The following is a 27,259-nucleotide window of genomic DNA, read 5'->3' as shown; positions in this document are numbered from 1 at the left end:
AAGCAAAATCAAACCATATTCTCTTATATAGCCAGGGTCTATGCTGAGCACTTCCTGGAGTCAGCCTCCCCACTCCACCAAAACACTCATTTTTGGCCAGGCCGGGAGGCTTGTGGGAATCTTAGTTCCCTGACCAGGGATTGAACCTGGGCCTTTGGCAGTGAAAGTGCAGCGTCCTACCACTGGACCACCAGTTCAGTTCAGTTGCTCAGTCGTGTCCAACTCTTTGCGACCTCATGGACTCCAGCACACCAGGCCTCCCTGTCCATCACCAACTCCCGGAGTCTACCCATACTCATGTCCATTGAGTCGGTGATGCCATCCAACCATCTCATCCTCTGTCATCCCCTTCTCTTCCCACCCTCAATCTTTCCCAGCATCAGGGTCTTTTCAAATGAGTCAGCTCTTCACATCAGGTGGCCAAAGGATTGGAGTTTCAGCTTCAACAGCAGTCCTTCCAATGAGCACCCAGGACTGATCTCCTTTAGAATGGATTTGTTGGATCTCCTGCAGTCCAAGGGACTCTCAAGAGTCTTCTCCAACACCACAGTTCAAAAGCATTAATTCTTCATCACTCAGCACCAGGGAAAGACCCAAAACACGTTTTGTCTACTTCAAGTATGAACCAGAGCAGACCAGGCCCCCTTGGGCCAATGTTCCCCTCCACCCCAGGTCTGTCTGGGCCTGGGGTGCTTGGGTGCATGGCAGGGCTGGGAGCGGAGGGGAGTGAGTCCCCAGCTGAGGGTCCCTGAGAAACTTCAGGTGCCTTTCCCAGTGTGGACCCCTTTGTTCTAAGAGAGACTCCAGCGGTTGGTGGGTCTCCTGTACCTCAGAGCCCTTGAACCTGGCTCTGCCAAGGTCTTTGTCATTGAAAGTACATCTTGGTTTAGTGGCCACACTTCATACCATTTAGTTGAGTTTGTCACAAAAGATGACAAATCTAACTGCCTTTTTTGGATGTTTGTACAAATTCTATTCTCGTGCTTCCTGGACCTTTTAAAATAGAATTATAGTCATTTCATTTACCTCCTCAGCTGTTTTAAAAAACAAAATGATTTATGTACTTACTGTAACATTTCAGAGCACATCAGGATCCTTTCACGCTTTTCTTTTCTAAGTGCCTGACTTTATGACACTTACGTTGAATGAGTTACTCTCTACCATACATACATAATTAATTTATAGTGTAAACGAAATTAAAAGCACTGGAAACTAAAGCTCCCTCATTGCAGGAATATCTCATGAGGACCATTCTATGGAATATTTTCTTGTGCATTTCTCTAGGTTGTGGGGGGGTGGGTGGTGGAAATGCAAGTGAATTTTTTCAGTGATGAACTTTAGATGCTCCAAGAGGATGGAGACCGGCTTGTAAATATTTTGTTATGGATTAGTGTTGAGGCAGGAGGATTGGGTCTTTTCGGTGTTTTGTTGGTTGTCTTTCAAACGTTTGGTTTTATGAAAGTTAGGTGAAAGTTGGTGTGTTAAAGCCCAGCTTGGAGAGAACCCTTGTTTCTTGGTGAAGGTGTTTTCTCCTTCACCTAGAGAAGGAGATGGAATAGAGAGCAGATGGAATTGACAAGGCCGACTGAGGGGCATGTGCACACGTGCATTTTACAGGATCCTTCTGGGGGACTTGTGAGGCTTTGTACATCTTCCTTGGAGAGGAGGGACGGAGCCTCGTAAGCTTCCCGGCCACGTCCCCAGCTCTCCAGGGGAACCAAGTTCCTGGCAATTCATAGTCACTGGCACCGTGAAGCACTTTCAGATTATCCTGCAGCAGAGATAGGGACATCCATCACGAGGTCCCTGCTCTTCCTACCACACTGTGGGATTGTTGCCAGAAGAAGTATCTGGCTAGGAGCTATATCTCCCAGCCTCCCTCTGCATCTACATTGGGCCAAGGGATTTCCCCCAAAGGTGGTCAACAAAGGTAACTCAAGGGCGAGCAAACATTTCCCACCTTCTTCCCTGCCCCACTGACTGCCTGCACAGGATTCCCATGTTCTTAAAGATGGAAGAGCCTCTGGTTCCCAAATGTGACAAGTTTTTAAGTAAATTGAGGTTAAAACAAAACAAAAGACTGCCTAAGAAGAGCTGTCTCTACTCACTGTCTTCCTTGTTCTTCCTGAGTTCATTCTTGAACCCACTGCTTTTCATCCTCACCACTACTTGCAAATCCACCACTTGGTGAAAGTGGATCATGGCAAAACCGCGAGGGATCTCCACACCACCGATGGCAGTGATAAAAATCAGCCTTCATCTTGTACAGCCTGGATGGAACGGCACCAGTATCCTGCGGTCCTTTTTGAAATGCCAAGGGCAGAAACAGCATGATGTGCATACATTTTTGGCAAGGCAAATAGGAGAATCACCAAGTGGTAAAATTCCACCTGTCTTCCAACACCACGGATCAGTACTGAACTTCTCTTGTGCTCAGCCACTGAATCAGTGGGGTTGACACAGCCGTTGAGATGCTCAGTAGTACAGTCTTCATGTTTCTACCCCAGCCTGTAGAGCTGAAGTTCACCTGAAAACCTGTGTCATCCACCACATGCATTTCAGCATCCTCACTACCCAAAAGCTTCCGTGGAGTTATGTTTTTATTCTGAATACACCAAGCCCCCTATATATGAACAATTTCCATTCGGAGAGCACATTCATAAATCCAATTTGTTCGTAATTCCCACAACGTTAGCCTAGGTACCTAACTAACAAATCGGCTGTATAGTTCAGTCGCTCAGTCGTGTCCGACTCTTTGCAACCCCATGAATTGCAGCATGCCAGCCCTCCCTGTCCATCACCAACTCCTGGAGTTCACCCAAACTCATATCCATCGAGTCAGTAATGCCACCCAGCCATCTCATCCTCTGTTGTCCCCTTCTCCTCCTGCCCCCAATCCCTCCCAGCATCAGAGTCTTTTCTAATGAGTCAACTCTTCGCTTGAGGTGGCCAAAGTATTGGAGTTTCAGCTTTAGCATCAGTCCTTCCAATGAACACCCAGGACTGATATCCTTTAGAATGGACTGGTTGGATCTCCCTGCAGTCCAAGGGACTCTCAAGAGTCTTCTCCAACACCACAGTTCAAAACATCAATTCTTTGGCGCTTGGCCTTCTTCACAGTCCAACTCTCACATCCATACATGACCACTGGAAAAACTGTAGCCTTGACTAGACAGACCTTTGTTGGCAAAGTAATGTCTCTGCTTTTGAATATGCTGTCTAGGTTGGTCATAACTTTCCTTCCAAGGAGTAAGCGTCTTTTAATTTCATGGCTGCAGTCACCATCTGCCGTGATTTTGGAGCCCCAAAATATAAAGTCTGACACTGTTTCCACTGTTTCCCCATCTATTTCCCATGAAGTGATGGGACCAGATGCCATGATCTCCGTTTTCTGAATGTTGAGCTTTAAGCCAACTTTTTCACTCTCTTCTTTCACTTTCATCAAGAGGCTTTTTAGTTCCTCTTCACTTTCTGCCATTATACTGTAATAGGTATATAATACTTTTCACACAAATAGTACATAGAAAACAAACACAAAAAGTAAACATTTTTAATCTTATGGTACAGTACCTTGAAAAGTACATAGTGCGGTACAATAGCTGGCACTCCTTAGTACTGCCGGCTACATCACTGCTGCTTTTAGGCTTGCTTCCACGCATCTTGGACTTGAAATAAAGATCCTGTACTACTTTACTCGACATGTACAGTGAAGCACACAAAAGCACAGCCACTTGTAGAGGATGCATGCACGTGACGATGTGTGCCAGACACGTGAACTAACTTATCTGATTGGACTTGAGAACACATGTTCCTGTCTTTGAAAGTTTGCAACTTGAAGGTTTGTCCGTAGGGGACTTACTGTATAATAAAAATTGTAAAAGCATACCTGGACAGAAGATGTCAGTCCTTAAACACAAGGAGGGGGGTCTCACCTGCAGATCCCCAGCCCCTAACTCAGCCCCTGGCACAGAGCACACACTGGGTGCTGGTAGGAGAGAGGGCAGGAGGAGGAGGGGGTTACCAGTGGGGAGTGTCAGCTTGTCATTTGGCACATACGCTGTCACAGCTGATGCTGAGACCCGCTCTCAGAGGGCACTTGCCCCGGGGGGGCGGGGAAGGCGGCTCGGAGAGAGACGAGAGACCCTCTGTCCTTACAACAAGCCATGCCCCTTCCAGCCAGAATGACTGACTGACCCTATTCTGAAAGAGCTCTTTAAGGATGAAACAGTTTCAGAAAAAGCAGGGCTTGATTATCAGATATGTTTTGGAAGTTAGGTCTGAAATTAGGACACTCCAGTTCAGGGGATGCCCTTTAGCTGTCTGATTAAAGCCAGAGAAAAAAACCCATCCTCATGAAAGTTCAGTGTGGCATTTTGGTTAGGATTTCACATTCTTCGTTTTTTTGTTTTTTTGTTTTTTTGTTTTTGGTTTATAATCTTAAGTCTCTTTTATTTATTTTTTAAATATAAATTTATTTTAATTGGAGGTTAATTACTTTACAATATTGTATTGGTTTTGCCATACATCAACATGAATCCAGCAAAAGAGACACAGATGTATAGGATTTCACATTCTTTTAAAACTACATGCTCATCGCACCCCGAGGAGTTTAGAAGATTTGTGCATTCAGGGTCTTAAAGGTCCGGCAGATATTCTAACCTGCTGTGAGAGTTGAGACTTTATAGCTGTTTCAGTTACGGTCTCTGCTTAACAAGCTGCCCCTAACTGCCTGGTGTCAGCACCCCTCTGCTATGGTCTGCGGGTGAGGAATTCCAGCTGAGCACCAGGAGTGGATGTTGCCCGCTCTGTGATGTCAGCAGCGTCCACTGGGAAGATGTGCTGGGTAGGGGCTGCAGTCCTCTGGGGGTCTCCCAGTGTGTGGTGGTTGAGGCTGGCTCTCACCTGTTACCTCCACTGCGGCTGTCGACCTGCACACCTACACCTGCCCAGCCTCTGCAGGTAGCCTGGGCTTCCTTACAGCGTGGTGGCCCAGGGTAGTCAGAATGCTCCCACCGTGGCTAGGAGCCCTAATGTGCAGTGCCCCAGGGGAACAGGGCCTCGTTCCTTTTAGGACCTGGTCTCGGAAGCCACCGGGGATGTTTTCACTGCCCCTTTTTTCTGTCACAAGCCCACCCAGTTTCTTTTTATTGCTTATGTTTCTGGTTGCATAGGTTTTGTTGCTGTGTGTGGTCTTTCTCTAGTTGCAGCGAGCAGGGGCTGCCCTCTAGGCTTCTCCTTGCGGTGGCTTCTCTTGTTGCTGAGCACAAGCTCTAGGGTACATGGGCTCAGTACTTGTGGTTCAGGGGCTTGTTGCTCTGCGGCATGTGGGATCTTCCTGGACCAGAGAGGGAACCCGTATCCCCTGCATTGGCAGGCGGATTCTTAACCACTGGACCACCAGGGGAATCCCCATGCAGTTTCAAAGGGAACATAGACCCCACCTCTCAACTGGAGGATGGTGAGGTCCCTGGAGGAAGAGTGCCTAGAATGGAAGGTTTTGTTGCCACCACCTTTGAAGAATACACAACATCTGAAGCCAGTGTGGTGTGTGGAGGAGGGTGGTGGACACCCCTCTGTCAGAAAGAGCTGTGTCCGGGCCACCAAAGGCAGGCAGGAGCCTTGGGTGGGAGGCAGAGGGCCTGGTTCTGGAGGAGGATTCCATCAGGGAAGCAGCGAAGCCTCAAGGCATTTCTCTCCCCTGACCTGGGGAGACATCAGAGCCCCAACGCCCTCCTGACGCTGGTGGACATGACCTGACCAGCCATCCAGCCCATCTGGGCATCTGTGGGGTCTCCAGGTCAGATTCTGTTCCAGCTTCACCCCAGACATCTGCCACTGCCTCTGCCGTCTTCCTTCTTTGAGAATCAAAGCCTTTATCAGTAAAGCAGAAAACAATATCAACCTGGGTAGAGAGGGCTAACAAAAGTGATAATAACTGATTCAGTGAATGTCAAACTACTCCAAAACTGCTCAGTTACAGGAACAAACACATTGTGTGTTTACGGTCCGGGTATCACCTTGATGTCTTTTTCTGTACTGACTTTTCCCTTTCTAAAGATGTGAATTATTTTTATGCAAATAATGTAAGGATTGCAGTATTACAGGTCCCTGACAGCACAGGAATTTATAACTCAAGTCACGTCCTTTGATGCACTGGACCTGGCATTAACAAAAAACCCCACAGAAGATCAAAACAGCCACGTGCTGGATTAAAGCGTGAATAGGAAATTGCTCCCAGAAGCCTTAGGGATGGCAGAGCAGAGTATCCTTGCGGCTCTGTGGACTGAGAGCTGGGAGTCTCTCTGCCTGGTGTGTTCAAGTCAGGTGGTACAGGTGAGGGATTAGGTCAGACCACGTGCTGACCCAGGGGCCAGGGGGACACAGGAGAGGTGACAGACACCGCAGGATGTGGTAGTCTCGAAAGAGGGAAAACCATGGCTGAGTCCAAGACCTGGGAGTTCACGGGGCTGGAAACCAAAGTGTGGAACCAGATGGGATGAAGCGCAGGCAGTAAGCAGTTAGGGGCGTGGGTGTAGTGGGTGTTGAGTGCTGGGAAAAGAAGAAAGAAGGATGGGGCGGGGGGAGGGGGAAAGAAATATAACAGTTCTTTTACAATAGTAATATTTATTTCCATTTAAGCTTTGGCACATCTTTTTTTTTCTGGCCACGCTATGAGGCATGCAGGATCTTGGTTCCCTGACCAGGAATCGAACCTGAGCCCCCTGCAGTGAAATCATAGAGTCCTAACCACTGGACCACCTAGGAAGTCCCATAACAATGGTTTTAAACTTCGTTGTTTGATAGATTAGTTAGTTGGTTGGCTGGCTAATTGATTGGGCAATTGGGCAGTTGATTGGTTGGCTAGTTAGTTTTTGGTTTGGGGGTATTTAGCATAGAAATACTTTCTTCTAATTAAAAAAAAGATCACTCAGGTAAATGCTAGATAGAAAAAAAGATTCAAGAATCGCTGCTCCACTATCCCACATCTCAGTCCATAGGTGATGTTGACACTTCAGCCCAGAAAGATAATGGATATCATAGGTGTCCCCAGCAGAGGGACTCAGGCAGATCTGGTGCTTATTGTCTTGAGTCTGTGTCCCCCAGAATGCGTTCCCCAAATGTGAGGGGTGCAGAGTGTTCATTAGGCTTCTGTGGGCAGATCCATTGGTGAAACGCATGGTGTTTAAGGCCAGTAATTCTTGGTCTTGAAGTGTTAACACACACTGGAACCTTACAGGTGACATGGAATATGGGCTGTCTCCCACCACAGCCCTTTTTCTACTGAATGTAACACGTGCTAATATTCTGGGAGGTATGTTTTTGAAGATAATTTTTAAAATAATTATTCCAAATAGAAGGAAAAGAAATAGATTGAATTCTTAACAAAAAAGAGATGCAGAACGTGGCAGTTGGGAGGAAAGAGGAGAGCATTTGGCTGAGACAGAAGGAAGCAGAGGCGGAGAGCAGAGCAGCTGGCCGTGGTCCCCAGCAGAGGGAGGCCAGAGACGGATCCTGCTTTGTAGAGGTGACAATGCCAGCCAACTCCAGCGGAAACACAAGAGCAGTTGGATATTCTTGACCATCATTGGATGCCTCATTAAGCCAGACTTTGGTCCTCTGATAAATCTTGGATCTTCTTTAGAAATATTTCATTGCTCAAGGAAATAACTAGGAATGGTGTTATCTGACCAATAAGGAAAAGCAACTTAGTGAGTGACAATTTCAGGGACACAAGAGAAAGTGGGACTTCCCTGGTGGTCCAGGGGTTAAGACTCTGCACTTCCACTGCAGGGGCTCGGGTTCCGTCTCTGGTCAGGGAACTAACATCCCACATTCTGTGTGGAATGGCCAAAAAAAAAATTTTAAAACAGTGTAATATTAACAATATATATATAAATAAAATCTTAAAAAGAGAAAGTGACCATGTCATACTAAAGTTTGTGAAAGGGAAACACGTATTTATAGACGTGGAGAGACCTTAAAATGAGAGATCCTCTGGGTTTGACCCTTTGGCACTGTGGGCTAGTAATGGGAATAACAACCAGATGGAAGCTATATGGAGGAAAGGAGCCCATTTACAAGCTCCACCAAAACAAGCTGAAATCCCTAGCAATAAACAGAACAACTTTTATAGTACCTCTATGAAGAAGACTTCAAAACTCGGGAGACTCAACAACATAAAAATGTCGGTCCTCCCTACGTTAATTTCTGAGTGTAATGGTATCCAAATTAAAGCACCAAAAGGTTTGTTTTAGAAAATGGACCAAAAAATCCCACTAAGGGGAACTCGCTGTTCTAGAGGTGAAAACCTGATAGGAGGCCATGTTTTGGAGGAATTAAAGCAGGGTGATGCTGCCACACGATTAGAGGACTGAGCAAGCCTCAGAACATCACAAGTAGACCTGGATACATGAAGAGTGTTAGTATGTGATAAATGTTCTGTTTCATGTCAGTGAAGGAAAGATGAACCACTTAATAAGTGATGTTGGGACAATTGGGAAGCCATCTAGGAAAAAAAATAAATTTGACTACTCTAAGCCTAGATAAACTCCAAATGGAATTTAATTGTAAAACTTAAAATATTATGAGTGCTGGATAAAATATGAGGTAATCCTTCTATTGGCTTTCCAGATGGCTCAGTGGTAAAGAATCTGCCTGCGATGCCGGAGACCCGGGTTCAATCCCTGGGTCAGGAAGATTACATAGAGAAGGAAATGGCTACCCACTTCAGTATCCTTGCCTGGGAAATCCCATGGACAGAGAAGCCTGGCTGGCTACAGTCCATGGGGTCGCAAAGAGTTGGAGACAACTCAGCAACTAAACAAAAGCAACAGTACATCTTTTTATAACTTTTATTGTTCTTCTCACTTTGATTCAAAGTCTAGAAATCATCAAAGAAAAGTTGAACAAATTATAAATAAAACTACATTTTAAAAAAGTTTAAAGACTGCAGCTTGGCAAAAAAAATAATAATCACCATAAACAAAGTGAGAAAAACAAACTGATAAGTTGGGGGAAATGGTTGCAATTCATTTAATAGACCAAAGAGTTAAGTTCTCTAATAAATAGCTTTTATAAATCAATATAAAAATGACCAACAACTCAATAGGAAAATGTACAAAAGATGTAAGAAGTAGTTCATAGGACAGGAAATTAAAATAGCTTATGAATGAATGAAAAATTGTGAGAGAAAAGCAAATAATTAAAACTGGTACCTTTTTTTTACCTAATTGATAATATGCTGTGTTGGTAAAACTGTAAGAAACAGGTACTTTACTACTTTGCTGGTGAGGTGTAAATTAATAAACCTTACTTAGGGCAATTTTTGTAGTAGTACCTACCACAATCACAAATGCATATCCACTTTGACCTAGGACTTCAGCTCTAGTAATTTATGTTGCAAGATATACAAGATAGCCTGGATCATGAAGTATAAACAAGGTAACTTTGCAGCATTGTTTGTAATTAACTAAAGATTAGAGACAGTCTCAAATATTCATCAGTTAGAGGCTGGCTAATGAGTTTATGGTACAGGCTTACAGTGGATGCTACTCAGCTGTCAATAGAGGATACTTGCAGCCAGTGTCAGCTAAAACCACTTCCCATCCCATTTGGACCCATCTTCCACCTTTCTGACCTCAGTTCCCATCCTCTACTCTTATACATTCCATAAAATACCAGTAAAATCATGAATATAAAAATCACAAGTGTTGAATGAACAAGACACTTAAAGTTTTCACAGATACTAGCCCTACTTCTCTCTGCCAACGTGCTGAGAACAGCTATGACTCATACCGCAAAGATGGAGCAGTTTAATGGTACCCCATGTAAGGAAAGGCAGGCGGCATTCTCACATGCTGTGGTGGGAGGATAGATTGATACAATAGTTTTGGGGGTCAATTTGACAATGTCTATTAAAGTTTTAAATGCCCATTAACCCACCTATTTCTACTTCGAGAAATTTATCTGTCGACATCTGTGTATATAAGGATGCTCACTGTTTGCTTTACGCTTGGCCTCAGGTTTTTGGGTCCGTGTTGAATGGCAGTCAGAAACCAGGTTCTAATGACTGCTTCTGTCAGGGGCTCCTCTTCTTATCTTCAATGCAGGCTTGTCTGTGGCTGTTATTACCACCACATGACTGTTTTATAGCAATAGAAGAAATATCGACCACTGGTCAGTCAGTAAAAAAGAAGGACCCCACAGATAGAAACCAAAGCCTGTTACCCCAAACGCAATCATGACTTCTTTCAGACCATGGCCTAGAACATTAGTTTTGCAGTGATGATAATTGAATGCCCAGAGTGTTAAACTCATCTCATGAACATAGCCAAGAGTGTATTCTCATCATGAGTGTATTCTGTTTAACCTAAGTAACCAAAGAAATTTACTAAAGTAAAATTAACTGAAAAGCATAGATTTTTACTTAAAGAAAAAAAAGAAACAGGCAAAAAGTAAAAGGCTAGCAGAGACAGGGGAAGCATGGAGTACATGGTGGTTTCAAAATATTACCCGCCCACCCTTGGAGGTCAATTTTCCTCCCCTTAAGAATGGGTTGGACGTAATGATTCATACTGCTAAGTGAAAGAAACGATTCATACAGCTGATACTGTGACTCCAACTCTATGAGGTTCTGTGAAAGGCAAAACTATAGGCAGAGTGAAAACAGGTCGGTGATAGAGGGGGAGCTGCTGTTGTTGCTGTGTATTTGCTCAGATATATCCAACTTTTTGCAACCCCATGGACTGTAGCCTGCCAGACTCCTCTGTGGGATTTCCCAGGCAAGCATACTTGAGAGAGTTGCCATTTCCTTCTCCAGCGGATCTTCCTGACCCCAGGATTGTTTGCTCTGACTCTACAAAATAATTTGAGAATTTGTGCGTTAATAAGGAGTGCATGTACAGTGATTATATAAGAGGTTAACCATTGCTCACATTTGGGAAAGCCTGGTAAGGCCTATAAAGGAAACTGTTTGTACTATCTTTGCAACTTTTCTCTAAATCTAAAATTAGTTCAAAATAAAGTGGTTAAAAAAAAAAAAAGTACATCTTGGACTTCTCAGGTGGCACTAGTGGTAGAGAAGCCTCCTGCCAATGCTGGAGACATAAGAGACGTGGGTTCAATCCCTGGGTTGGGAAGATCCCCTGGAGGAGGGCATGGCAACCCACTCCAGTATTCTTGCCTGGAGAATCCCATGGACGGAGGAGCCTGGTGGGCTACAGTCCATGGGGTCACAAAGAGTCGGACACGACTGAAGTGACTTAGCACACAGCGTGCAAAAGCCCTAGTCCAGTGGCTGGTATGGGGTTGGGCTTTCGGGTCTGGGTCTTCCTACAGGAGACGGAAACAGCTCCACTTCCTTCCAGGGTCCTCAGGGCGCCCTCGGCCTCTGATTCTGGCAGAATCAGGACCTGAGTGTACCAAATGAAGCCTCTTTCCTGCCCATCCCATCAGCATGTTTCCTGTGGGTAAACTGACCTGCAGCAGCTTCCAGATGACACAAGGCTGGTTCCAGAATGAGGTTCTGCTTGTGGCCTCAGGGCAGATACCAAGACCCAGGGCTCTGTTCCCTACCTTCTCCTTCTCGCTTCCCCCCTGACACAGGCCCCAGATGGTGGTTCCTGGAACTCCATCTGCCTTAGGGAAACAGGACTGTTTGTGTTCTAACATTCAGTTAGCCAGAGAGAGATGAGTTTTTGTTAGGCAAACAGCTAGTTGACTAATGGATCTGGCCTTGGAACAAGAGCAGGCTGCGTACGTGTCTAGGTTGTTAGAGTTCTGGGTTACGGTTCGTATTTGGAGCAGGTGTGCCTGTGGTCATGGGGCTCTGCATTTGGTTACCTTGCTAATGGGATCAGACACATACACACAGGATTGCTGATGAAAGGGAAGAGTTGCTATGTACAGTAACTCAGATGATTGACCCTGGTAACCCGGCTGCACCAGCTGCTGTGCGGATCAGAGATGCTCTGAGAAAGGGGCTTGCAAAGGCAGAGAGAAACCCTGGGAGTCAACAGTGAGAGTTGGGAAAGATTCCATTCTGATGAGAGTGAGGGCTAGGGATGTTTAAAAGGGAAATTTTTAAAAGAAGGATGTCCAAGAGAACTGGAAGAATTTTAAAGGGAAGCAGACATTTCTAGTGAGAATTTTAACTCTTAGAAAGAATAGTTTCCTATGCAAGAAAAGTTCTCTCTTCTGCCTCTTTTGTGAAACTTTAAGTAAAATTTATCCTGCTTCCCAGGTGGTGCAGTAGTAAAGAATCCGCCGCCAATGCAGGAGATTTAGGAGACATGGATTCGATCCCTGGGTCAGGAAAATTCCCTGGAAGAGGAAATGGCGACCCACTCCAGTGTTCTTGCCTGGAAAATCCCATCGACAGAGGGACCTGGCGGGCTACAGTCCATAGGGTCACAAAGAGTCGGACATGACTGTTGAGACTTGGCACATCCTGCTTAATCCTCTGTTCTGGGCTCTGTTGCTCTGGGAAGGGGCAAGAATCCAGAGCTTGAGGTGAGCCTTGAACCCAGCATTAACCTTGGGGACACGTACCCCACCCTCAGATCAGGAGCTTCCATCCTGACAGCCCTAGGCGGCTCAGGGGCTCAGCGATGAAGTGAGGATTGGTTAGGTTGATGACATTAAAATTAAGAGTATCTTGGGACTTCCCTGGGATTCCACTGGTTAAGAATCCTTCTTCCAGTGCAGGGGGCACAGGTTCGATCCCTGGTTGGGGAACTAAGACCCCACCATATGCTACATGTTATGCCAAAAAAGAAAAAAAAATTAAGAATATCTTTCAGAAAAAGACACCATACACTGGGAGAAAAGATTTGCAATGCAAATTACTGACAAAGAGTTAATATCCTGAGGGCCACCAGCTATGATCCTCTCTGAGCTCTCCCCCACCCCAGCGAGCCCAGCTCTGTCTCCTCAAGAACCTCACTCCAGCAGCTGCCTTCACTCCCTCCTGCTCATCACTGTGACCTCTTGTTAGAACATTCCCATCAGCTAACCATAATATAGTAGCTCCAAGAATTTGCAAAATCCCCTTGCCCCAGGGCCGCCTCATTAATCTCTGAATAGAGAGAAGCTCCCCTGCAGAGCAGTCTTTACTGGTTGTCTCCTTTCTCTCTTAACCCCACAGTCACTGAGGGGCCCTGATCAGAGCAGATGTGCCAAGTCCAGAGTCACTCTCACTTCCGGTCTCCCCTCACGTGGCCACACCCTCCTTCTGGAGACACTGTCTTCCCCCGACTCCTGGGACCCCACACTCTCTGTGTCAGCCCCCAGTCCTCCCTGGCTCTTCTCCGTCCTCGCTGACCTCTGAACTGTCCAGGGCCTCCAAGCCCTGCCCTCTGCCTTTGACTCCCGATTCTGCGCCTCTGCTCTTGGTTTCTCTCCTTTCTAGAGGTCTGTCTGCCTGTATCTGCAGAGCTCAGCCAGGTCTCCACTCAGATGTCCCTCTTCCAGTGAGGCCTCTCCTAATCCTAGAGCTCAGCACTCACTGTCTCTGTCTCTGCTCTCTTTCCTCCGCAGTACTTAAGAGCAGCTAGTCCACTCTTTTATTTACATGAGTGTTTGCTTGTGTCCTCTCTCTTTTAGGATGTATGTTGACTTTGCTCACTGTCATCACCCAGAACCTAGAATAGTACCTTGCAGAGAATACACGTTTGATTTGTATATTGGGGGATCAGGTGTGGGGGCTGTTTATTTTGCCTTCAAGTTTGAAAGATGTTTTTACTGGATATAGAATTTTTATCTTTCAGTATCTTAAAGATGTCTCTCCAGGGACTTCCCTGGTCGTCCAGTGGTTAAGACTCTACAGCTCTACCCGCAGGGGGCACAGGTTCTATCCCTGGTCAGGGAACTAAGATCCTGTATGCTGTACCAGATGGCCAAAAAGAAAAACAAACCAACATGAGGTCTGTCAAAGTTAGACAGACCTTTGTTTGAGGCTCAAGCTCCACTACGTATGAGCTATCCTAATTTGGCAGTTTATTTAATCTCTCCAAGTCATAGTCTTTTCATTGGTAACTTGAGTGGAAGCCGAATTTCAGAAAGTACTGACTTCAGGTACTTCAGGAAGTACTGACTTGAGAGGGTAAGATATCAAGGTCAAAGTTAGGTTTCTAAAGCACTTTGCAAAGAGTAAACCACGCAACAAATTGCAAGGAGTGAACCACACGACAAATGCCAGTCCCTTGCTCCCCTTTACAGTAGAGCTAGGCAAAGCAGAGTGGGGAAAAACATGGAAATTCCATGTCCTCAGAGGAGACCCCTCACTGGTTTATTTCCAGAAAAGTACCAAAAAAAAGTCTCTCCATTATCTTCTGGTTTGCATAGTTTCTGAAGAAGCCTGATGTAATTTCTCTCTTTTTACATTTTTATTGGAATATAGTTGATTTGCAGGCTTCCCAGGTGGTACTACTGGTAAAGAACCTGCCCGCCAGTGCAGGATATGCAAGAAACTCAGGTTTGATCCCTGGATGGGGAAGTGGGGAAGAGCCCCTGGAGGAGAGCATGGCAACCTGCTCCAGTATTCTTGCCTGGGGAATCCCGTGGACAGAGGAGCCTGGAGGGCGGTGGTCCGTGGGGCAGCAAAGATTCGGATACGACTGAAGCAACTGAGCACGCACGCAGGGATAGTGGGTTTGCAGTGTTGTGTTGCTTTTTTTAAATTGTCGTAAAATATCCATGACATCAGGTTTACCATCTTAACCATTTTTGACTGTATAATTCAGTGGTATTAAGTACTTGACTCTGTTGTACAACCATCACCACCGTCCATCTCCAAAACTATTTCATCTTCCCAAACTGAAACTCTGTCTGCATTAAGTAACAATATCCCTCTTCCCCTCCCCTCAGGCCCCGGGAGCCACTGCTCTACTCTCTGTTTCTATGTATTCGACTGTTCTAGAGACCTTGTACAGCATTTGTCTTTTTGTGACTGATATTTCTCTTAGAATTATGCCTCCTATGTCACTAATATTACGCCGCCTAGCTCTATGCATAATAGTGCTCGAGATCCATCACACTGTATCCTATATCAGGATCTCCTTCCTTTTTAAAGTTGACTAATATTCCATTTTGTGTTGACACCACCTTTTGGTTATCTATTACTCCATTAACGGACACTTGGATTGCTTCCATGTCTTGGCTTTTGTGAATATGGCTGTTCTGAACATGGCTGTACAGATACCTCCTGGAGTCTTTGTCTCAGTTCTTTCTTGTATGCCCAGAAGTGGAATGGCTGAATCAGATGATAACTCTGCTCTGGATCTGTCGCCGCACTGTTTTGCATCGCAGCGGCCACACTGATTTACATCCCACAAAAGTGCATAAGGGCTCCAGTTCCTTCACACCCTCATCAGTGTTTATTATTTTCAGTGTTTAATTTTTTTTTTTATTTTAGCCCTTGTAATGGATGTAAGGTGATATCTCATTACGGTTTTGGTTTGCATTACTCTAATGATTATTGATTTTGAACATCTTTTCATATGCTTGTTGGCCATCTTTTTTCACCTTTGGAGAAACATCCATTCAAGTCCTTTGCTTGTTTTTTAATCAGGTTATTTGGTCTTTTTGTTGTTGCTGTTGAGCTGTAGGAGTTTTGTTAATACATTCTGGACATTAACCCACTATCATCAAATAAATGATTTGCAAATATTGTTTCCCATTCTGTAGTGGTCTTTCATGCTATGGATGGTGTCCTTTGACCTCAGATGTTTTAAATTTTGATGTAATCCAATTTATCTACATTCGCTTGTGTTAACGCTTTTGGTGCCACATCCAAGAAGTCGTTGCCCAATCCAACATCATGAGGCTGTTTTTACTCTTAAGTTTTCTTCTAAGGGTGGTATAGTTCTAGGTCTTATGTTTAAGTCTTTTATCCATTTTGCATTCATTTTTGGATACAGTGCAAGGTAAGGATCCATATTCATTCTTTTCATGTTGTTTACCATCATTGGTTGTTGAAGAAACTGTCATTTTCCCCACTGAATGGTCTTGGCAACCTTGTTAAAAATTGCTGGATTATATACATGAGGATTTATTTCTGGGCTGTCTGTTCTATTTCGTTGTTTTGTTTGTCTTTATGCCACTACCATACTGTTTTGATTATTGTAGCTTTGTACTATATTCTGACACCAAGGATCAATTTTGCTCTTCTTTTTCAAGATAGCTTTGGCTATTTGGCATCTTTTAAGATTCTGTATTAATGTTAAACTGGATTTTTTTTCTATTTCTGGGTACCTAGTTTTTATTCAAATTTTAAAATGTTTAAATATCTTGCTTATTATTTAAAAAATATAATAGAAAAATGGGCAAAGGGTTTAACCTGCATGCCATGGATGAGAAAACCTGCTGGCCAGTAAATATATGAAATGCTCAACTTCCTTTAGTGATCTAGGAACTTTACATGAAGACCTATGGGAGATGCCTTTTGTGCCCATCAGGCTGGCAAAAATTAACAAATCAGGCAGTGCCATGCGCAATATCTAGAGCTTGTACTCACTGGTTGAAAGCTAAGTTGGGACTATCCCTTTTAAAAACAGTTCATAGCAACTGCAAAGTCTGTAATAACAAAATACCAGAAAACAACCCAAATACCCGTGTGTGTGTGTGTGTGTGTGTGTGTTATTCACTCAGTTGTGTCCAGCTCCTTGCAACCCCATAAACTGTAGCCCAGCAGGATTCTCTCTGTCCATGAGATTTCCCAGGCAAGAATACTGGAGTGGAGAGCCATTTCCTTCTCCAGAGATCTTCCTGAACCAGGGATTGAACCCAAGTGTCCTGCATTGCAGGCAGATTCTTTACCTCCTGAGCCACCAGGGAAGCCCAAATACCCCTGAGGCAACATGGAAATAATTTATGTTATACACACACAATAGAATGCCACAGAGCAGTGACAATGAATGAAACTCAGCAGTAGGCATCTCTAAGGATGACTTTCTGGAACATACGTTAGGAGAAAAAGGAAAAAAGCAAGTCACAGAAAAAGGTAGTCACTGTAATTCCACTGATGCAAAGTTTAAAGCATACAAAGTTAAACTACGTATTGATTAGTGGTGTATATATATAGTATATATACTATAAAGAAATACATAGGGAAGATAAGCCCAGGATAGCAGTACTTTATTGGGGGAAAGGAGGAGAAAGAAGGACATATTGTCTTAGTTCTTTTGGGGTGGGATTATTTCCTTTTATTTTAAAATATCTAACATGGATTCAAATGGATTGATACTATCAAATAACCATTGATACTATCAAATAACCATATCACTGTAAATGGTTACAGTGATACAGTGATAAAAAGTAAAATGATTAAATGTCATATTTAACTTAAAGTTCAGCTACTCATTCATTTATTGACAATTCAATGCAAAATTTACATTCTCTAGGATTATGTATGTATGCTCTATCATGGCTGACCCTTTGCAACCCCATGACTATAGCCCACCAGGCTCCTCTGTCTGTGGGTTTTCCCAAGCAAGAATACTGGAGTAGGTAGCTGTTTCCTACTCCAAGGGATCTTCCCGACCTGGGGTTTGAACTCGAGTCTCCTACATTGACAGGCGGATTCTTTGCCACTGTGCCACCTGGAATTATCACATGTATTAAGAAGTATATTCCTAAAAGGAAAAAGCTAAACAATTGGAAACTACAACTCAACAAGCAAAGTTAATTTCATTTTTATAGTATGAGACATTAACGCCCATATCCAAAAATACAATTCATAATAACAAGAGATTCTGCTTTTGAAGTAAGTTCATTACTGACCTTACTATTAGAAGCACACTGTAATTTCATACACAGAGTTCTAAAATATTATCACAGACTATAGGAGCATCTTAGTAACATTTAAAAATATATAAGGTACTATATTGATTTAAAAATTATTTCCTGAAACAATAATCAGTGAGGCATTTGAGGCATATTTGTCCCCAGTCACTCTTTTGTTAATATGCTTATCCTGTTTAAGGGTTTCCCTGGTACCTCAGACGGTAAAGAATCCACCTGCAGTGCAGGAGACACGGGTTCAATCCCTGAGTCTGGAAGATCCCCGACAGGAGGGCCTGGCAATGCACTCCAGTACTCTTGCCTGGAGAATCCCATGGACAGAGGAGTTTGGCGGGCTACAGTCCATGGGAGCTGCAAAGAGTTGAACACAATAACAGGATAACAGGATAACGAGAACAGGATAACAATGTTATCCTGTTGGAGGATTATTTTCCATCTTCTTTCACTGACTCACTTTAGCTTTTGCATGAGTTAAGAGGTGAACTTTCATGTTATTTGATTGAATAAACTTGCAACAGCCTTCAAACAGACACACAAAAGGTTTCTCCCCAGTACATGTGTACACAAATTGGACAGGGAAAAATGTTTTCCCCTGCTCAAGAGTACATGTAAATGGCTTCACTTCAGTATGAACCAGAAAATGGCTTTTTAGTTTTGTGCTCCCCTTGAGGCTTTCCCACATTCTGCACATCCATGATCTCAGGGACTGTGAACCCAGAGATGCTTTCCCAGGAATGCTCTATTCTTGAGCTCTCTTATGTATCCATTGTGAAGACAATTATTTTTCTGGAGCATCGTATTCTTTATTTGTGCTTGGCTTCATTCTAGTACGTTCTGTGAGCTGTTTAGGAACTGGAAATTCAGTGTTGGGTATTCCTCCGGGAGGAAGCTTCTTGCCTGTTTTGTACTCAGAAAACTCAAGAAGTGGATTCTGCCCAAAAATCTGTTGAGGAAATTCTTGTTTTGCCTTTTTAATTTTTTTTCATGTATTCCAAGGAACATTCAAGAAGTGAGCTTGCCATAAGAACCTGTTGAGAAAGCTCTTGTTCCAGTCCTTCTTTCAGGCAAAGGACTTAAGAAGTGAGTCTTCTTCCGTGATAGGTTCAGGAAACTCACTTCTTATTATGCATTCTATGTAAGAGTCAGAGAAGGAATCCTCTTCAGCAACCTGAACACTAGCCTCATAGAACACATCCTCATCACATAAGGGCCACGTTGTCTCCGGAGGTTCCTGCTGGGCTGGCGGTACCTTGTCCCCACTGACGGCTCTTCTACCCAGGCCTATCTGCCCAAGTGTCTTTTCACTTTTCTTCAATCTCTGGTTCATGGCCTCCTGCTGGTTCCCTCTTATAAGGTTTGCACCGGGTTAGAGCAATCACTTCCAGGCAGGAGCTCTCTGTCTGAGTTGTCTTCAGCTAGCACCCATGCTCCTGTGATGCACTGTATCTCCTATTCCAGTTCCTTTTAATGATAAGACATAAAAGAAACCGCTAGTTGTGCTCCTGACAGAGAGTTGAAATCAACCCCCTTTACCTGGAAATGTTCTAGATCTTAAGCTAATTGTTGAGCATCCTTTTGTTTTGCTTGATATATGCTGTAAATGTTTGCTTCTTCACATCTAATGTTAAATTACTTTATGCTTTAAAGAACTAGAATCCAGCTGTAAAAAAAAAAAAAATGGATAGAGCTATATACCAGACGGGGCTTCCCAGGTGACACTAGTTAGTAAAGAACCTGCTTGTCAGTGTAGGAGACATAAGAGACACAGGTTCAGTCCCTGGGTCAGGAAGATCGCCTGGAGGAGGACACGGCAACCCACTCCAGTATTCTTGCCTGGAGAACCCCAGGGACAGAGGAGCCTGGCAGGCTACCATCCATAGTGTTGCAGAGTCAGACACGACTGAAGCGACTTAGCACCCACACATTTGACAGAACTGTTCCCTGGTATAAAACTGTGAACAGGAGTAGTCCGATTCTCCTACCCTGCCTATAACTGGTTTGCGCTCTCTTAGAGGAGATCCTCGAAGTCGTGATCTCTGAGAGGCAACATTTGGAGAGGATCCTACAAAGTGGGAGGAAACCAGAATGGAACAGAATATATCTACCAGATCCACCAGGTGGCACGGTCTTCAGTGACCCCGTAGTCCAGTGCAGGGCTGGCCCAGGCTGACTACACAGAACTCTCTTTTTTTAACTTGTTATTTTATATTGGAGTGTAGCCGATTAACAGTGTTGTCATTGTTTCAGGTAGACAGCGAAAGGACTTAGCCATACATACGCATGTATCCATTCTCCCCCAAACTCCCGTCCAGGCTGCCGCATGACATCGAGCAGAGTCCCCTGTGCTACACAGCAGGTCCTTGCTGGTTTTACATTTTAAATTTAGCAGCGTGTACAAGTCGATCCCAAACTCCCTAACTATCTCTTCCCATCATCCTTCCCTGCTGGCAGCCATAAGCTCGCTCTCTAAGTCTGAGAGCCTGTTCCTGTTTTGTATCTCCCCTTCTTTATCTGGCTTTCTTCACTCACGATGACAGTCTCTAGGCCCATCCGTGTTGCTGCAGACCACTCTGCCTTGAGTCCCTCCAGCCTTTTTTGTCCCAACCCTCATTCATCTCCCCAGGCCTGCCATGCTGCCCTTGGCATTCCTGGCACAATCTGGTAAGCGGCAGAGCATAGCATCCCTAACCTTCACTTCTTGAAGTGTAAAACCCTATGCCCATTTTCACTTATGCTCTAGGACAAATTGAGTAACAAGTGTTGTCTTGGTATTTTAAATCCCAATTAATGTGCTTGGGCGCTCAGTCACTTCAGTCCTATCTGACTCTGCGACCCCATGGACTGTAGCCCACCAGGCTCCTCTGTCCATGGGATTCTCCAGGCAAGAATGCTGGAGTGGGTTGCCATGCCCTCCTTCAGGGGATCTTCCCCACCCAGGGACTGAACCCCCATCTCCTGTGCCTCCTGCATTGCAGGCAGATTCTTCATGCCTGAGCCACCAGGGAAGCGCAATTAACGTGTAAGACCTCCGAATGAATGCCTTTATTTGTACGTATGGACATGTTTCAGTTCCTTTTGGTTGTGCAGACTTTGGGGCACCCCTCAACTCATACCGATCCAAGAAACCATCTCACAGGCCTTGTGCTTCTGCCACTGAGTCAGAAAACCACCCTCAGGAGGAGGCTTCCTTGGCAGTCCAGCAGCAAGGCTCAGATGGCAGGACAGTTTATTTGGAAGCAATAGCCTATGTACTCTGGTTTCTTTATACCATTGGAATTTTACTGCGAAATTTAAAATTTAATGAAGTTCAAATCATAAACTTCCTAATATAGTAGGAGACTAGCTGTAAATTTAAAGATGTGGAGAAATATGAGTTGATTTAATCCATTGAGTGACTCTGGTATTCACCACCAAAAGATATTCTTTTTTTGTTTGTTTGTTTGTTTGTTTGCCTTTGCTGGGTCTTTGTTATGGTACACAAGCCTTCTCTAGTTGGGGCATGCAGGCTTCTCTGTGGCAAAGCTCTTCTCTTTGAGCTTGGGCTCAGGAGTTGTTGCACGTGAGCTTAGCTGCTCCGTGGCACATGGGATCCTCCCAGACCAGGCATTGTCTCCTGCATTGACAGGCAGACTCTCAACCACTGGAGCACCAGTGAAGTCTGCTGGGGTAGATTTTTGATCTGAGCTTCTCTCTCCTATTGGGCAGAAGTCCTGCACAGACACAGGGCTGAGAGGCAACTTCTATTTACTACCATGTACAGACCACCAACATGGTGGCTCCGACAGGGAAAGAATAGGTGAAGGGTCTGCCTGCAACACGGGAGACCAGGTTCCATCCCTGGGTAGGGAAGATCCCCTGGAGAAGGGAATGACAGCCCACTCCAGCATTCTTGTATGGAGAATTCCACGGACAGAGGAGCCTGGTGGGCTGCAGTCCAAGTGGTCACAGAGAGTCTGACACAACTGAGCGACTAACACTTTCATAGACCACCAACAGTTGATGAGTTATTCTTTATTCTTTACAGATAGTTAAAAAAAAAAGTTCTTGAAATACTTGTGGAAATCTTGTGAAGACAATCAGTACAGAAACTAAATACATCTGGAGTCTGGTCTTGATGAATAGATTCATTCCTGGAATTATTAGTAAATAATAACCTTCTCTGAATCAGAGCTTCTTTCTTTTGCAACATAGAAATCATACTTCCTTCTTTTTTTATATTCTACAGGTGTGTGAGAGGTCCTTTGAGACCCATAAAAATGCTATAAAATTTAAAGTGTATTCTTTCAAATAAAATCTGACTAACTCAAAAATCTCATTCAGCAGAGATTTGAGTCTCAAGCTCTATCATAGCATTAATAGACTTTGCTTGCAGAGAAAGAGTAAAATATCCCCAATGAATTGATCTGACGTCATCATCCCAGTGAATAGTGATAATGCCTTGACCTTCAATTAATTTGGGGATTGAGCTCTCCTTAATAAACATGTTTGGACCACAAGCAAAGAGAGGGTGAAACCCATTGTAGTTAAAGATCATGGGCTGGTCCTCTTATTGGAATATTCTGAAACTCTGTATACTTGCCAGAGTGTGAAAAGTAGGATGGCAAAGGAGCAGTGGGGGACTTCCCTGGTGGAACAGTGGTTCAGAATCCACCCACCAATGCAGGGGACATGGGTTCGATCCTTGGGCTGGGAGCTAAAATCCCGCATGCCACAGGGCACCTAAGCCCACGTGCCACAGCTGCTGAGCCTGTGTGCCCTGGAGCCTGTGCTCTTCAAGAAGGGAAGCCACCATCGCAAGCAGCCTGTGTGTCGCAGCAAAGACCCAGCACAGGCAAACATAGATAAAAATTTTTAAAAAAGAGCAGTGGATCTCTATCAATGAAACTTTTTTAAAGAAGATAGGAAATAGGACATAAGGGTTCTGGAAGCAGAATGACTCATGTCAGCCATGGACTGCAGGATCGGGAAGGTTAAGAAGTTGCACGTCAAGGACATCTTTAACATTTCCTTTCCATACCTTCCGTTCCTTGGTGGCCCAGACTGTTAAGGATCTGCCTGCAGTGCAGGAGACCCAGGTCCCATCCCTGGGTCGGGCAGATCCCCTGGAGAAGGGAATGACAACCCACTCCAGTATTCTTGCCTAGAGAGTTCTAGGGAGAGAAGAGCCTGGCGGGCTACAGTCCATGGGGTCGGAAGGAGTCAGACACAACTGAGCAACTAATGTTTTCAGAGTGGCTAACACTTTCACTCCAAAATCCCTGCAGAGGTGACTGCAGCCGTGAAATTAAAAGACGCTTACTCCTTGGAAGGAAAATTATCACCAACCTAGATAGCATATTCAAAAGCAGAGACATTACTTTGCTGACTAAGGTCCGTCTAGTCAAGACTATGGTTTTTCCTGTGGTCATGTATGGATGGGAGAGTTGGACTGTGAAGAAGGCTGAGCGCCGAAGAATTGATGCTTTTGAACTATGGTGTTGGAGAAGACTCTTCAGAGTCCCTGGGACTGCAAGGAGATCCAACCAGTCCATTCTGAAGGAGATCAACCGTGGGATTTCTTTGGAAGAAATGATGCTAAAGCTGAAGCTCCATTACTTTGGCCACCTCATGCGAAGAGTTGACTCATTGGAAAAGACTCTGATGCTGGGAAGGACTGGGGGCAGGAGGAGAAGGGGACGACCGAGGATGAGATGGCTGGATGGCATCACTGACTCGATGGACGTGAGTCTGAGCGAACTCCGGGAGTTGGTGATGGACAGGGAGGCCTGGCGTGCTGCGATTCATGGGGTCACAAAGAGTCGGACACGACTGAGCGACTGAACTGAACTGAACTGAACACTTTCTCTTTAGCATACCCAGCTGCTGGAGCACTGTTCGACCTGTGGCCTCTTTATTTGTGGTCCTCCCTTGCATCTGAATCTGTCCTGAGACAGCAGGAAGGTGGGCTGAGCGTGTGGTGCAAGCATTGGCCGATCCAATCACCATCAGATGGACTGTGAAGGAAGTCAGGAGATGGATGTAAAGTCAGACTTGGTGCTCTTAAGAACTCTTCCACCCACTGAGAGTATGTGTCCTGCGACTTCATCAGAGCTTTATTGCTTTTTCTGAAGATGTGTAAAAGCAGTGTCAAATCTTCTTAAATCCCACCTGTTTTCCCATCCTCCGCCCACCTCCATTTCATGGTGACCACTGCTGTGTAGATTTGCTTTCCCAATGAAACATTGCCTAGTTCCATGTGCTGTCTTGGTGGGACCTGATTGCCTGCCCCTGTCTGTCGTTTTGCTTGCCTAGTGGCTGCCTCTCATTCTACTGGTTTGGACAGTAAAGACACCCCTAGAGAGTCACGGGGATCAGCATGGTATGAGAAGTGTCAGATGGATTTTGAAGTCTTCAGAATGTAGCAGAAAGTAGGGTCTGGCTGCTTGCTGCTCAAAAAGCTGGAAAATTTGCTTTATTTTGGATGCTGGCAGCCATGGATGGGAAGAGGACAGACTCCAGTCCAAAGGCCGGCTCCCCCGCTCCAACAATCAGTGGGCTACAGCTAGGAACAGCATATTCAGCTCTTGACAGTCATCTTGGAATGGGTCATCAGTGACCCGACCAGCATCATCTTGATCGTTTGAAGTACAGTTAACCTGCAGTTCCAGGGTTGATTTGTTTCCTTATTTTTTGAGGCCAGTTCTCAGAACTGTAATTTATGTCGTCTACAGTCTGGGCATCATGTAGTTAACTTCCTCACCTGATGGGATTTCAGCATCTGCAGAACAGTTCACAGGACATGGCTCAGAATATTTTCTGTTGCCCTTGAGAAGGAACAAGAGGACCCTGACTATGCTTAATGACTAAAGTGTTACCGTTTGGTCTCTTGGACTATTTTCAGGCTTCCCTGGTTCCTCAGCTGGTAAAGAATCCACCTGCAATGCAGGAGACCTGGGTTCGATCCCTGGTTTGGGAAGATCCCCTGGAGAAGGGAAAGGCTGCCCACTGCAGTATTCTGACCTGGAGAATTCCATGGACTGTATAGTCTGTGGGGTCACAAAGAGTCGGACATGACTGAGCGACTTTCACTCCTACTTGACTGTTTTCCTTGGTTTCTGCATTTTCTCACTTCTCTGATTAAACTTATCTTTGGCTACATTTTCCCACAGACAAAAGGCAGGCAGAGGACATGAGGGAATGGGCAGGACCATAAGATCCTGCTCCTTTTCAATAGGATGGTGGCAGCCCCTGGAATTCATTAACAGGAAGGGTCTGTGCCTAGACCCCATGGTGTGAAGTGACTGTGGAGTCAGCATTTACCAGACACGCTCTTCCTTCAGCGTCTTCTCTGCCGCTCCATCTACTGTGTAATCATGTGAACATAATGTTACCATCTGATGCCTCCTTTCTGGAGCCCCACCGATACTGGCTCACTCTAGTTGTCCTGTCTTTTTATCTGTAGGTGAAAGTCCCTCCTTCAATGCATTAATTTTTTAAGCTGAAATATACCCTGGTGGTCTACTTTTACCAGATGGTAAAGAATTGGCCTGCAGTGCGGGAGACACGAGTTCATTCCCTGGGTAGGAAAGATGCCCTGGAGAAGGGCATGGCTACCCACTCCAGTATTGTTGCCTGGAGAATCCCATGGACAGAGGAGCCTGGCGGACTGCAGTCCATGGGGTCACAGAGTCAGACACGACTGAGCGACTCTTTCACTTTCACTTTTGTAGTTAATTTACAATGTTTCAGGTGTGTAGAAAGTGGTTTGGTTTTACATATATATATTATATGTATATATATTTGTTATAACTAGAGAGAGAGTGTGTACACACACATACATACACACACATATATATAGTGTTCTTTTTCAAGTTCTTTTCCATTGTAGGTTATTACAAGATACTGAATATAGTTCACTTTGCTGTATCTATTGTTGTTTATCTGTTTTATATTTATTAATGTGTATCTGTTAATCCCAAATTCCTAGTTTATCCCTCCCACCCTTTCCCCTTTGGGAACTGCAAGTTTATCTTCCATGTCTGTGAATCTATTTCTGTTCATAAATGTGTTCATTCGCGTCATTTCTTAGATTCCACATATAAGTGATATCATGTGTTTGTCTTTCTCTGACATCTCACTAAGCCTGATATTCCCTAGGTCCATCCACGTTACTGCCAACAGCTGTGTTTCACTCTTTTCGTGGCTGAGTAATATTCCGCTGTAGACACGTGCCACATCGTCCTTATCCATTCGTCTGTCGATGGACGTTTAGGTTGCGTCCGTGTCTTGGCTATTGTGAGCTGTGCTGCTGTGAACATTGGGTGCATGTTTCTTTTCAAATTAGAGTTTTCATCTTTCCCAGGTATATGCCCAAGAGTGACATCAATGCACTGATATTTATTGGACTCACTCCCAAAACCAAACATCTGACTTCCGATATATCTTTACACATTTTTTCTACCCTTTGCATAGGTGGTTGCGTATCAAAGTGTGAGGGTCTGGAATCAGGTAGGAATGGGTCTGGGGGATAAAAGAACCTGTGGGACCTTGGTGAAGGATGGCAAACTGATGAAATGAAATCTGGAGCTGCTGGAGATATGGGGAAAATAAATAGCAGTCTGGGGATTTCCCCTTAGCCCAGGGGTGCCAGGAAACAGCTCTGGGGGGTTTCCAAGTCAAGGAAAAGTATAGACTGACGGGTAGGACAGTTTTTGAACCTTTCTTTCTCATCACATACCACTTAGTAACATTGGTGTACCAAGTAGGCCACTCTCTAGGACATAGTATTTTGGTTAAATTTTTATTTGTTTACATTTAAGTGTATATATATATATATATTCCCCTGCATACAAACCTTCAAGTTGCAAATTTTCAAAGATGCAAATGTATGTATGTTCAGATGTCCAGTCACATAAGTTAGTCCACACGTCTGTCGTACTTTGTCACACGCGTGCTTCCTCTACCAATGATTGTGCTTCTGGGTATTTTTCTGTGCAGCACTGCGCAGGGTACAGTGGTAAGCATCTTTAGTTCTAGCCCAGGGTGTCTGAAAGCAAGCCTAAAAGCAGCAATGATGTAGCTGGTACGACTGTACTTTTCAAGGTACTGTACTGTAAGATTTAAAACGTTTTCTTTTTTTTTGTTTTTGCTTTTTATGTATTATTTGTGTGAAAAGTATTATAAACCTAATTCAGTAATTACTATATAGCCGACTGTGTTAGTTGGGTACCTAGGCTAACTTTGTGGTACTTACGAACAAGCTGGACTTACAAATGTGCTCTTGGAATGAACCTCATTGGTACGTAGGGCACTTGCTGTAGAGACGAAATAAGCAACTTATGAACTAGCTCAACACTTAGACTAGTTGGCAGTAAAATTCTGATTGTTTTCAGGAGGATTTTTTTTCTAATTTAAAGTATCCTGTTGGAATTTTGGTCCTGTTATGAGAGGCAAAAATCTTAATAAAGGCTTAATATGAGCT

General features: G+C 44.4%; 1 protein-coding gene and 1 pseudogene across 1 annotated transcript in view; one reads left to right on the top strand and one right to left on the bottom strand.

The window, feature by feature from the left end:
* SLC35F3 (solute carrier family 35 member F3) overlaps positions 1-27,259 on the top strand; it is a 127,859-nt gene that overhangs the window by 38,046 nt on the left and 62,554 nt on the right. The window lies entirely within an intron of this gene.
* The window catches only part of LOC102173363, a 60,951-nt pseudogene continuing 40,038 nt past the window's right edge, over positions 6,347-27,259 (bottom strand).

Source organism: Capra hircus, chromosome 28, assembly GCF_001704415.2.
Source record: "Capra hircus breed San Clemente chromosome 28, ASM170441v1, whole genome shotgun sequence".
NCBI lineage: Eukaryota > Metazoa > Chordata > Mammalia > Artiodactyla > Bovidae > Capra > Capra hircus.
This window is presented reverse-complemented; position numbering and strand designations above follow the sequence as displayed.